We start from the raw sequence: 12,015 nt of genomic DNA on the forward strand, positions 1-12,015 counted from the left end.
CCCTGCTCATGCTCTCTCTCAAAATAAGTAAACTTAAAAAAAAATAAGTTATACAGTTTGATACTGTTTGCTTACAATTGCCTATTACAACTTAATGTATACATTTGGTGCTGATTATCTGTACTTCCGACTAAACTACGGAAAATTACTTTTTTTAGCTATAGTCCTAACATTATTATGAACGTTAATTACGTGGAGAATTTTATAATGCGAATTCTTTATGTACTTTCCTAGCTATATTTTATTTGAAGCCTTTTAAAGATAGATAGTAAAATAAACACCTTCACTATTGGAAATATAGGTTAGGCAGCTTTTAGTGAATATTATTTTTCCCTTTGGTAGGTAAAATAAAAGTTTATCCATGTATCAGAGAGAAAAAGAACTTACGCATTTCTAAATTATTGCTCTCCCCTCCCACCATTCCTTCTTTCCTTTCTTTTTTTCTTCCCTCGTTTTTTAGTGGAGGGAAGGCCAGAGAAGCTAAATCCATCATTTGAAAGCAGATGTGGAATGTTGTGGTAGAACTTGTTTCTTCTCCTTGGTAGCACCATTTGTTTAGATTTTTTTTCTGTTCCAGTTTGGGTGTGAGGAGTCATGCCGATCAATCCGCCTCCCATCTATGAACACGTTCCAAAGTTCAGTTGTAAATGTATTGTGGAAATGCATTTTTCTACAGAAAAATGAAAATGTTGTAACCCCAAGGTCAGCTCAGTTGTGATTCTATACTGGGGTTGAAATAAAAGCAATAAAAATAAAGTAGAAAATAATACTGTTGCAACATTGGTGGGTTTGGTAAAGAGGAGAAATAACAGTGAATAGAAAAAATTTATTGTGTGTTTATATCTTGAGTGCTGATGAAAAAGACAAAGGGTAACATGCTTATGGGAGGAGAGTTATGCTGTGCGCACAGAGGAGGTAGTCAAAGTGTACTGAATGCCCGGGGAAGTGATGGGGTGATGGCAGGAGATGAGTAGATATGCAAGGTTAGTGTGAAACACATCTCTGTTTACTATTCTAAGATATCAGCCCCTTGTGAGCATCTGTGCCTGCTGATCTCACACAAGTTTCCCCTGTGAGTTGAAATGTTGGTCTCACTTTATGTCTGTGTCTTTTTTTTTTTTTTTTTTTTTATTTTTATTTTTATTTTTTAAAAAAAAATTTTTTTTTCAACGTTTATTTATTTTTTTTGGGACAGAGAGAGACAGAGCATGAATGGGGGAGGGGCAGAGAGAGAGGGAGACACAGAATTGGAAACAGGCTCCAGGCTCCGAGCCATCAGCCCAGAGCCTGACGCGGGGCTCGAACTCACGGACCGCGAGATCGTGACCTGGCTGAAGTCGGACGCTTAGCCGACTGCGCCACCCAGGCGCCCCTATGTCTGTGTCTTAATGGAGCTCCCATTTCCAAATCTGTTGGAAGATAGATAAAAGGAGATTGGGATGCACAGATCATAGCCTCCATTGTGTTGCTTACTACTTGGGGTCTAACTTCAGTCAAATAATAATCCCCATTATATACTGCCTCATCCAATCCTTCGAGTCTTCTGGGCCCCCCTAGCCTGCATCAAAATCAACCTGAATGGTTTACTGAAACACAGGTTTCTGGGCTCCACCCTTAAGGTTTCTGATTAAGGACACTTGGGGTGGGGCCCAAGAATTTATGTTGCAAGCAAGTTCCCAGGTGATATTGATGCTCTGGTCCTGGGGCCACACTTCACCCTGTGTCAATCCGGGTCCTCCTCCTGATTGTGAGCAGTGACTCTGGCTCTAAGCTCTAGCCTTCTCTACCCTGTCACAATCAGACATCTCTAGGGCTCTTCCCAGGACACTCCAAGCTCCTATCTGGTGCTCTGGAGATTGAAGTCCATTTTCTTCCTAAGCCCCAAAGATACTTTTCAAGACTAAAGACTATGGAAACTCGTTCTGACAGCTGTCTACCTTGGAGACCTCTGGGGTTCTGGGGCTTGGCAGTCTCCTTCTCTCTTCACCCAATTTCCCTCTGTTCTTTTCAGTTGCCTGCAACATAATTCCCACCCCCACCCCCCCAGCAGATCCACTCCCTGAAGCTCAGCTTTTCCCCTCCTCCTCTGAGTAGCACCAGGTCCTCATTCATCGTCTTTGCCGTGGGTGTCTGATCCTGAAAGCCAATTTGTGTCGCATCCAATAGCTTTTAGCAGAATTCTGTTCCCCACCTCAAAACTCAAAGTGGCTTCCTGGGATCCATTCCCAAAGCTTTGGCCACCTGATCTGTGAGTTTGGATTCTTCCCAGGTACTAACTCAGATGTTGACCTTTCTCCTAGGGAAACATAGTTTGCTATTAGTTGTTACAATATTCTAGATAATTAAGCCATGGGACCAGGGCTACATTCATAATAAAATCTGGTTTGATAATACACAGGAAATTGTGATGATTTTTCAGAATTGCAGTTTCAAGCCCACAGTAGCTTTGGAATAAAGCCAAAGTCTCTATAACATTTCTTTTGTTTGGTCCCTACCAACAACCTGTCTTACAACAAAGCCTTCCTCTTGGTTTGTTTCTAGAAATCATTGTGAGGGGCCAGCTCACACACAATCGCAAAGAGGATCTTCTCGGGTACCATGATGTGCTTGCCATTTTCTTCCTCTATCACCCAGGAATGTCTTCCTTCCCCAAGTCACCTGCTGCTGGGACCTCAAATACCCCCAGAGACTTCGTTGGTGCCTGCCTAAGGTGCCTTCATCTCCCACAGCCACCAAAGGTGGCTCTGCTCTCTCAGTCATCTGCCAGAGGCACTATAGCTGGCCATCCTGCTCTGTCAAGTATGCTTAATGTTTCTACTGACACAGGCACCTGTTGTTGGCAAGGTTGCTAATGTTCTGCCCTGTTGATACAGACCCTGATAGTGGTCCTGATCTGATCAAGACTTCATGGCACCAGTAGGTTCTTTTCTAGTGTGGGAAGGATCCTTTTGCCTTTATTGTATGTGTTTTTTCCTGGGTTCCAAAGTAGTGCTCCTGGTGTTACCAGTGACTAGAGACAATCTAGTGATAGAGCCTTTAGCAAAGATGGCCAGCTGTTTACCAGAATTCTAAAATGTAGTATTAATACCAAGAAGTATCTGCCCAAGCAGTTAAAAAAATTTCTGAGCCCACCTTCCCTCCCCCCACCTGCACCCTTTGCATTCAGTGGATTTATGGGACTAGTTCACTACAATTTCACATTCACAATTTCACAGAGTTGATATGTATCGTTTCCAGACCAAGGAGTTTAAGAAGTAGAAGTACCTAGGGGCGCCTGGGTGGCTCAGTTGGTTGGGCGACTGACTTCGGCTCAGGTCATGATTTCGCAGTTTGTGAGTTTGAGCCCTGCATCAGGCTCTGTGCTGACAGCTCAGATCCTGGAGCCTTCTTCAGATTCTGTGTCTCCCTCTCTCTACCCCTCCCCTGCTCACATTCTGTGTCTCTCTGTCTCTCAATAATAAATGAACTTAAAAAAAAAAAAGAAAGTAGATGTACCTCCTTTTTCCTTTCTTTTCCCTTCAGCTAGCTCTAAGACCTCAGGGAACATCCACATATAGGATGGAAGGAACCAGGACAACGTGGACTGTTTGTTCTATAAGCAAAACAATAACATTTTCTGCTCACTTAAAAATAATTCAACTCTTAAGTATAATCTACCGCAACTAAAAAAATACATCTAATATTCTTAGTTCCTAAAAGTTTGAGGTTTATTTGTACAGCATCTTAACGTTACCCTAATTAATTTACATCTTCTTAAATTTGTTCTCATTTAGGGTTCCTGGTCCTGGAACCTTGTTTCAGGTCACACACAGAGTACAGTAGAAGCAACACTCAAAATCCCTTTTCTCTTTTCACATTGGCCCTTTGTTGTTGGCAAGTCTTTCTGTACCTGGACTCCCTTAATACTTTATTTTTTTTTTTAATTTTATTTTTTTAATTTACATCCAAATTAGTTAGCATATGGTGCAACAATGATTTCGGTAGATTCCTTAATGCCCCTTACCCATTTAGCTCATCCCCCCTCTCACAACCCCTACAGTAACCCTCTTTTTGTTCTCCATATTTAAGAATCTCTTATGTTTTGTCCCCCTCCCTATTTTTTTATTATTTTTGTTTCCCTTCCCTTGTGTTCATCTGTTCTGTGTCTTAAAGTCCTTATATGAGTGAAGTCATATGATATTTGTCTTTCTCTGACTAATTTAGCTTAGCATAATACCCTTCAGTTCCATCCACGTAGGTGCAAATGACGTCTCATTCTTTTTGCTTGCCGAGTAATACTCCATCGATATACCACATCTTGTTTATCCATTCATCCGCTGATGGACATTTGGGCTCCTTCCATACTTTGGCTGTTGTTGATAGTGCTTCTATAAACATGGCGGTGCATGTGCCCCTTCGAAACAGCATACCTGTATCCCTTGGATAAATACCTAATAGTGCAATTGCTGGGTCATAGGGTAGTTCTATTTTTAATTTTTTCAGGAACCTCTGTACTGTTTTCCAGAGTGACTGCACCAGCTTGCATTCCCACAAACAATGCAAAAGGGATCCTCTTTCTCTGCATCCTTGCCAACATCTGTTGTTGCCTGAGTTGTTAATGTTAGCCATTCTGACAGGTGTGAGGTGATACCTCATTGTGGTTTTGGTTTGTATTCCCCTGATGATGAGTGATATTGAGCATTTTTTCATGTGTCGGTTGGCCATCTGGATGTCTTCTTTGGGGAAGTGTCTATTCATGTCTTTTGCCCATTTCTTCACTGGATTATTTGTTTTTCGGTTGTTGAGTTTGAGAAATTCTTTATAGATTTTGGATACTAACCCTTCATCTGATATGTCGTTTGCAAATATCTTCTCCCATTCTATCGGTTGCCTTTTAGTTTTGCTGATTGCTTCCTTTGCTGTGCAGAAGCTTTTTACTTCGATGAGGTCCCAATAGTTCATTTTTGCTTTTGTTTCCCTTGCCTCTGGAGACGTATTGAGTAAGAAGTTGCTGGGGCCAAGATCAAAGAGGTTTTTGCCTGCTTTCTGCTCAAGGATTTTGATGGCTTCCTGTCTTACATTTAGGTCTTTCATCCATTTTGAATTTATTTTTGTGTATGGTGTAACAAAGTAGTCCAGGTTCATTCTTCTGCATGTCGCTGTCCAGTTTTCCCAGCACCACTTGCTGAAGAGACTGTCTTTATTCCATTGGATATTCTTTCCTGCTTTGTCAAAGATTAGTTGGCCATATGTTTGTGGATCCATTTCTGGGTTCTCTATTCTGTTCCATTGATCTGAGTGTCTGTTTTTGTGCCACTCTTAATACTCCTTTCAAGACCTTTCTAGTGGGGCACCTGGATGGCTCAGTCGGTCAAGCGTCCAACTCTTGGTTTCAGCTTAGGTCATGATATCATGGCTCATGAATTCAAGCCCCATGTCAGGCTCTGTGCTGACAGCATGCTTGGGATTCTCTCCCTTTCTGTCTGACCCCTGCATCTGCCCCCTTTCCCCCACTTGTACACACTCTCTCTTTCTCTCAAAGAAAAAAATAAATAAATAAACTTAAAAAAAAAAAAGACCTTTTTAGAAACAGAGTCTCATTATTATAGAGTAGTGGTTAAGTTCACAGACCCCCAAAGACAGGTTTCCTGAGTTTTAACCTCACCTCTGCCCCTCATGAGCTATGGAAGGTTGGGCAAGTTACTTAGCCTCTGTGTGTATCAATTGTCTTAACTGCAAAATGGGACAATAATATTACTTCCCTCCAGAAGTTCCTGTGAGGATTCAATGAGTCATACGATGTAGAGTACACATCTACACTGCCTAAAGTACACATCACTGTTACACTGTTGATAGTGTACCTCACAGCCCCTCTAGTCACAGATGGGTGAATCTTGGGTAAACAATTTAAATTTGAGCTGAGCTTCTTCCTACAAAATAGTAAAATGCCATATTAATAATGGAAGTGATTTGCAGTCTGGGAGAAAAGGCATATCCGTACATTTTGAGGAGCTCAACTCCAAAAGTACTTGAGTACTTGAGTACAAAAGTACTTGATGATCAAGCAACATCCTAGGCCATTTCACATATATTTTGCTATTAGTTATTATGGAAATCTACATAATTAAATCAGGAGACCAGAAATACATTCACAATAAATTCTACCTGGGTAATATATGGGAAATTTTGATATAATATTAACCATTATTATAAATACAATACTGTATTATATATTTACCTCCATAGTGTTAGAGTTATCTTTTAGAATTTTAGAGTTTTTATTAATAAGAAAAAGGCAAACATATAAAACTGGGTCAACTAAAAGTTATTTATATTCTAGAAACACCAGAAGGGAATGACTTTAAAAAGGGAGATTTTGAGTGTCATCTTTACCCACTAAGATATAGAAGATACATAATCCTGATACTATGTGAAGCAAGCTCTATCGTATACCTTGTAAAATATATATCGATTCTGTTAATATGAAAAAATGAAAGGTCCTTTTTAAAAATTTTTCTTTTCAACGTTTATTTATTTTTGGGACAGAGAGAGACAGAGCATGAACGGGGGAGGGGCAGAGAGAGAGGGAGACACAGAATCGGAAACAGGCTCCAGGCTCTGAGCCATCAGCCCAGAGCCTGACGCGGGGCTCGAACTCACGGAGTGCGAGATCGTGACCTGGCTGAAGTCGGACGCTTAACCGACTGTGCCACCCAGGCGCCCCTGAAAGGTCCTTTTTAAAGTTATGGGTTGATACAATTTTATATTTAAAAAGAGTGTTGTGTTGGTTATCATTCAACTTACATGGATCATTATATTCCCAAGATGAGTGGGCATATATTTGAAACCATTTTAATAAAAATTTAAAAGCCATTGGTTTATTTTCTATTACATTGTACACTCAGCAAATGTATGTAAAGACCCAGAATTCTAAGAAAAACATATGACAAAACATGCTCTTTTGTAAAATGTAAATGTAAAATAAGCTCACAAAATACCATGATAACCCTCAATTGCCTACAATTCGAATAATTGAAATTACAATTGAAGATGTTGACAGTCACATACATAGCATAAGAGCACTAAGTTTACCATGAGAATCAATGAGAGGATGTAGTTGATTTGCTGAATTCTAAGAATCAAGTCACATAGATTACTCACGTTTCTTTAAAAAGAGCTTTAAAAGTGAACGGATGTTAATTCACTTATGGCCAGTGAATATATAATATATATTAATATAATATGAACATGATAATATAAATATGTAGTCTAAATTGTTTTAAATTATAAATAATCCTACCTTAATAAAATTATGGAAAATCTATATGGGAGTGTTTTGTTGTTATTGTTGTTGTTGTTGTTGTTGTTGTTTTTGAGACAAAAGGGATTTGAAGAAACTTAATGGAACCATTGCTCTCTGACACTATCATTTAGAAATTATTTTTCAAGGAAAATAAATTTAATTTTATTGCTAATTAAGTATCTTTTACCCTTCTAATAATAAAATTGTACTCATAGGTGACTGTGGAAACTGTAAACTTTCTCTTGTAAATTTGCTGATGAAAAATAATAAGATAAAAATAAAGTAAGACTCTTTTTGAAATTAGAGTCTTTAATTTATTATTTTATTCTTTTTGGCATGTATTTTTCCCCTTCCTCCTCAGTTCCCCACTGCTGCCCATAAAATCCCAAATCTTATTCAAGGCCTATCTCAAATAGTCTTCCTCCTAAGAAGCCTGGTTTTGTTTTTTGTTTTAATATTATTTCTTGTGATCTCTTCTCACCTCATACACTGTATATGCTTAACTCACATTGTATTGTGCTGTGTGTATGCTGCATATGGCTAGGTCCTCTGGGACAGGGATTGTGCCTTTTTCCTTTCAGTGTCACCTGTGGGACCAAGCACAGACCTATATGCAGTGGGCCCTAAATAAACATTTGCTGAATTAAAAATGTTAAGTATTTCTGGTTTTCCCAGTTCTTTATACAATAATTTGTGTCTGCTGATGATCCAAACCTCTTTGCTCACTTTCGAAGGCCTGCAAAATCCCTCCAGAACAAAGCTCAGCCTGCGGCATGACTCAGCAATACAGGGTCTGCGTGCATTCCCGGCTCTGATAGCTTCTACAGAATGGAAGGAAGTTTGTTTCAGCCACACCAGGGGGCAGTGTGACACACGTCTGCATGGCCATCAAGGCAGGTAAGCGAGGAAAAACAACGCAGTGATTCTGGAAAGAAAACATTTGGAAAATAGTTTAGCACAAAAAGGATAAATGAACTTAATTTTCTGTAGCTTAATCTGACATCCCAAGACTGGAATGATTTATATTACTGCTGCTAACAGGGAAAAGTAAAAAATAGTTTTATTATTTCTGCTGTCAACACGAACACAGAAAGAGATACGTATTTGGGCAGACAAGAGTTGATCTTTGCATTTATATAAAGGACTAGAAGTGATCATATTAAAATTTTTTTTTAAGTTTCTTTATTTATTTTGAGAGAGAGAGAGAGAGAGAGAGAGAGTGAGTGGGGGGGAGGGACAGAGAGAAAGAGAGAGAGAGAATCCCCCCCCCAGCAGGCTCCCCACTGTCAGTGAAGAGCATGACTTGGGGCTCAAACTCACAAACTGTGAGATCATGACCTGAGCTGAGACCAAGAGTCAGACACTTAACAGACTGAGCCAGCCAGGCACCCCTAGTAGTGATCATGTTAAAGTTCATGTTGTTATACTCTTTTGTAAAGATGAGACTAGCTACAAAAGTCACAATTATTATTTGGAATTCAAATGGTCAGAACATCTTACCTATCAATTAAGAGGTTAATCTGATTCTCAATGTACAGTATTTTGGGAGTTACAAAATGGTTGAATTTGGGAGCAAGTGAATGATTTGTGCAGTTTCATTTCCATGCATATAAATATCATTATTGCCTCAAAGTTGGGATTTCAGTGAAGTCCCACTGAATTTGAAATATGGTGAAACAAGGGACAATTGCATTATTCTGGTATCAGTACCATACTCGTCTACGAAGTAGCACACTGTGTGGTACTTGTATCATCACGTCCACATTTCAGTTGCTGAGTGCTTATTGGAACTGTAAGGTAGGGAAAGCACTTACTAATAGAGAGAAATCTATCCTTTAGGGCTTTTCGTGGACATTTGTCATTGTGGGCACTTCTGATTGCCCAGCACCCTTTGAACACTCTTCCAGGGTTTGCAAAACATCCTGTCTTATGAGTCCCCCCCTTCTCCAGGTTGAAGCTGAAAACTGGCTTTCCCAGATTCCCTTGCAGCAAGGGTACAGGTGTGAGGCCTGGATTCCATCAATCAGATGCACTTGCATGTGACTTTGATTGGGAAGTGAGCAAGGGGAGAAAGGAGGCGTGCAGATTTTGTTATTTGGCAAGCACAGCAACAAACGTGTTGGGCTCTTTAGGGGCATTGCCGCCAGAGTTTCTGGCGTCCACTCCTGAGCATCACGCAGCATGAGCTGGGCGGCGTCCATGCAAGCGACGGTGGAGGGGCCAACCAGTGACAGCAAGGGTGTTTGAGCTATAGTGGCTCCTGCAGAGCATTGGACGTTGTCCCTCCTGCTCAACATCCAAGCCTGGTCTCAAGCCCTCTCAGCTTCTGTGAACTACTTATTAGCCTTTAATTAATTCTTTTTCCACTTAAGCCAGCCAAGGTAGATTTTGTTGTTTGCCACTTAAACTCTGATAGAAACAAGGAATGGGAGGATATACTCCTTGTTTTTTAGACATACATTTTGGGATAACTTGTACAGATTATATCGTGTTATGAATCTAGGGATTTTTTTTTTTAATGAAAACAAGAGAAGAAGAAAGAAAGAATACAATATAATACTTGTAATCTGTACCTGATTAAAGAGCCAATAAATGAGTTAAAGCAGCCACAAATGAATAAAAATAAAGTCATTTTATTTATTTATTTATTTTATTTTTTTTTTAATTTTTTTTCAACATTTATTTATTTTTGGGACAGAGAGAGACAGAGCATGAACGGGGGAGGGGCAGAGAGAGAGGAAGACACAGAATCCGAAGCAGGCTCCAGGCTCTGAGCCATCAGCCCAGAGCCCGACGCGGGGCTCGAACTCACGGACCGCGAGATCGTGACCTGGCTGAAGTCGGACGCTCAACCGACTGCGCCACCCAGGCGCCCCAAAATAAAGTCATTTTAATATTTATATCTATAAGTGGCATGCTTTCTATAAATAAGGGAGAGTAATTTTAATGTTCAGAACTAAGAATTTGAATTTCATACCAGAAAACAAATTTGATATCAACGAGTCATTTAGCAAAGTACAATCTTTAGAAAAGCTGAATAGAAAACTGTTGTTTTTGTCTGGTTAGAACCCTGTTTCCCTTCTAGTTACAGAATCTCTCTTTATTCTTGGGAACCCTTGAGAGGATAAGAAATAATTATTGACAAGAGTGGAGCAGCAGGTTATAACATGATAAAATTTTTACAACTTATCCCCAAATTTATGAACCAGGAACCAGGCTCTTACCAGATACTGAATCTGCCAGCACCTTGATCTTGGACTTCCAGCCTCCAGACGTGTGAAAAATAAATGTTTACTGTTGAAGTCACCAGTCTATTGTGTTTTTGTTATAGTAGCCCTAATGGACTAAACATTCCCCAGCCCTCACCTCACCTCAATGAAACACAGGTCTGATTTTTTAAAAATCATTGGAGATGAATTTTGACTTATTCTTGAAGGTCAAGTAAGTGGAATCATAGAGTATGCACCCTCCCCCTGGCCACTCTTACCCAGTGTAATGTTTGTGAAATTCACCCATGTTATTGTGATTATCAGTATAACTTGTTCCTTTTTATTGCTAAGTGCTGTTCCATCATATAAATGTCCAATGATGTGTTTATTCAACCGTGGGTAGACATTTGGGCTGTTTCCAGTTTGGGCTGTTATCGACATTCCTATATGCATTTTTATGGGCATATATTTTCATTCTCTTCGGTAAATACCTAAGACTGTATTTGCTGCTGTGCATTAACTGTTTTTACATATTGTTGGATTTAATTTGCTGACTTTTTTTAGGGCTTTTGTCTCTGTATTCATAAGGCCAAGGGAAGTTACAGTAACTACCTTTCAAAGAGGTAAACATTTGGTCCTTTTCTGGATGGTTGAGGCAAAACTAACCCTTTGGCTCTTTACCTGTGTTGAAGCCATCATAGCAACAGTCCCTTAATCCTAAGCAATGGTCTTTGGAACCAGAATACATACAAACCAGATGGAATCATCCACCACCATGGAAAGAAAGGCTTAAAAAATGCATAATAGGGCCATAGCAATGAAAGTAATGTGGAAATTCAGAGGCCACAAGTCTCCAACTTCATAACTAAGTAAACTTGCTCTATATTCTTCCCAATCTCTGTTTTTGAGGGACATATATGTACCCTATGTGCCTATATATTCTTAGGCAACTAATCCATAAACTGATGATCTTCTGATGAAAAGACCGTCAGAGATTCCCTAGAGAGAAACTGTACATTTTTGGGAGGCCATTGGTATACTTTGAACTGTCATCATGAGGCAGATCGTTTTCAGCTGTGGCAGTCTAGCCAGTGTAACCCTGCATCCGAAGGTGGGCTCAGAGAAGGTACAGTCACTCTGAATCCATGGACTTACAGATATTGACTCTGGATCAAATGTCCCCTTTCTTTCTTGTTTTTTAAAAAGTTTTAAATGTTTATTTTTGAGAGAGAGATAGAGTACAAGCAGGGGAGAGGCAGAGAGAGACAGGGGGACACAGAATTTGAAGCAGGCCCCAGGCTCTGAGATGTCAGCACAGAGTCTGATGTGGGGCTCGAACCCACAAACTGCAATATCATGACCTGAGCTGAAGTCGGTGTCTTAACCAACTGAGCCACCCAGGCGCCCCATTCAATGTCCTCTTTCATAAGTGTGAAGTGGCCTGTGAGTGTTACTGCTTTGATATCTGTCAGATTCCCCAAAAGTAAAGGTTACTCATTCCAGAGTAAATAATTTTATTTGCAA

The 12,015-nt window shown here is 39.9% G+C and overlaps 1 long non-coding RNA gene across 1 annotated transcript in view; it reads left to right on the forward strand.

The window, feature by feature from the left end:
• Positions 1-12,015, forward strand: part of LOC123607014 — a 46,573-nt gene that overhangs the window by 9,046 nt on the left and 25,512 nt on the right. Inside the window, exon 2 of the long non-coding RNA XR_006716611.1 lies at positions 8,017-8,179. This is a non-coding gene — a long non-coding RNA (uncharacterized LOC123607014). The remainder of the gene's footprint in view (positions 1-8,016; positions 8,180-12,015) is intronic.

The sequence above is a fragment of the Leopardus geoffroyi genome, chromosome A1, assembly GCF_018350155.1.
Source record: "Leopardus geoffroyi isolate Oge1 chromosome A1, O.geoffroyi_Oge1_pat1.0, whole genome shotgun sequence".
NCBI classification, from domain to species: domain Eukaryota; kingdom Metazoa; phylum Chordata; class Mammalia; order Carnivora; family Felidae; genus Leopardus; species Leopardus geoffroyi.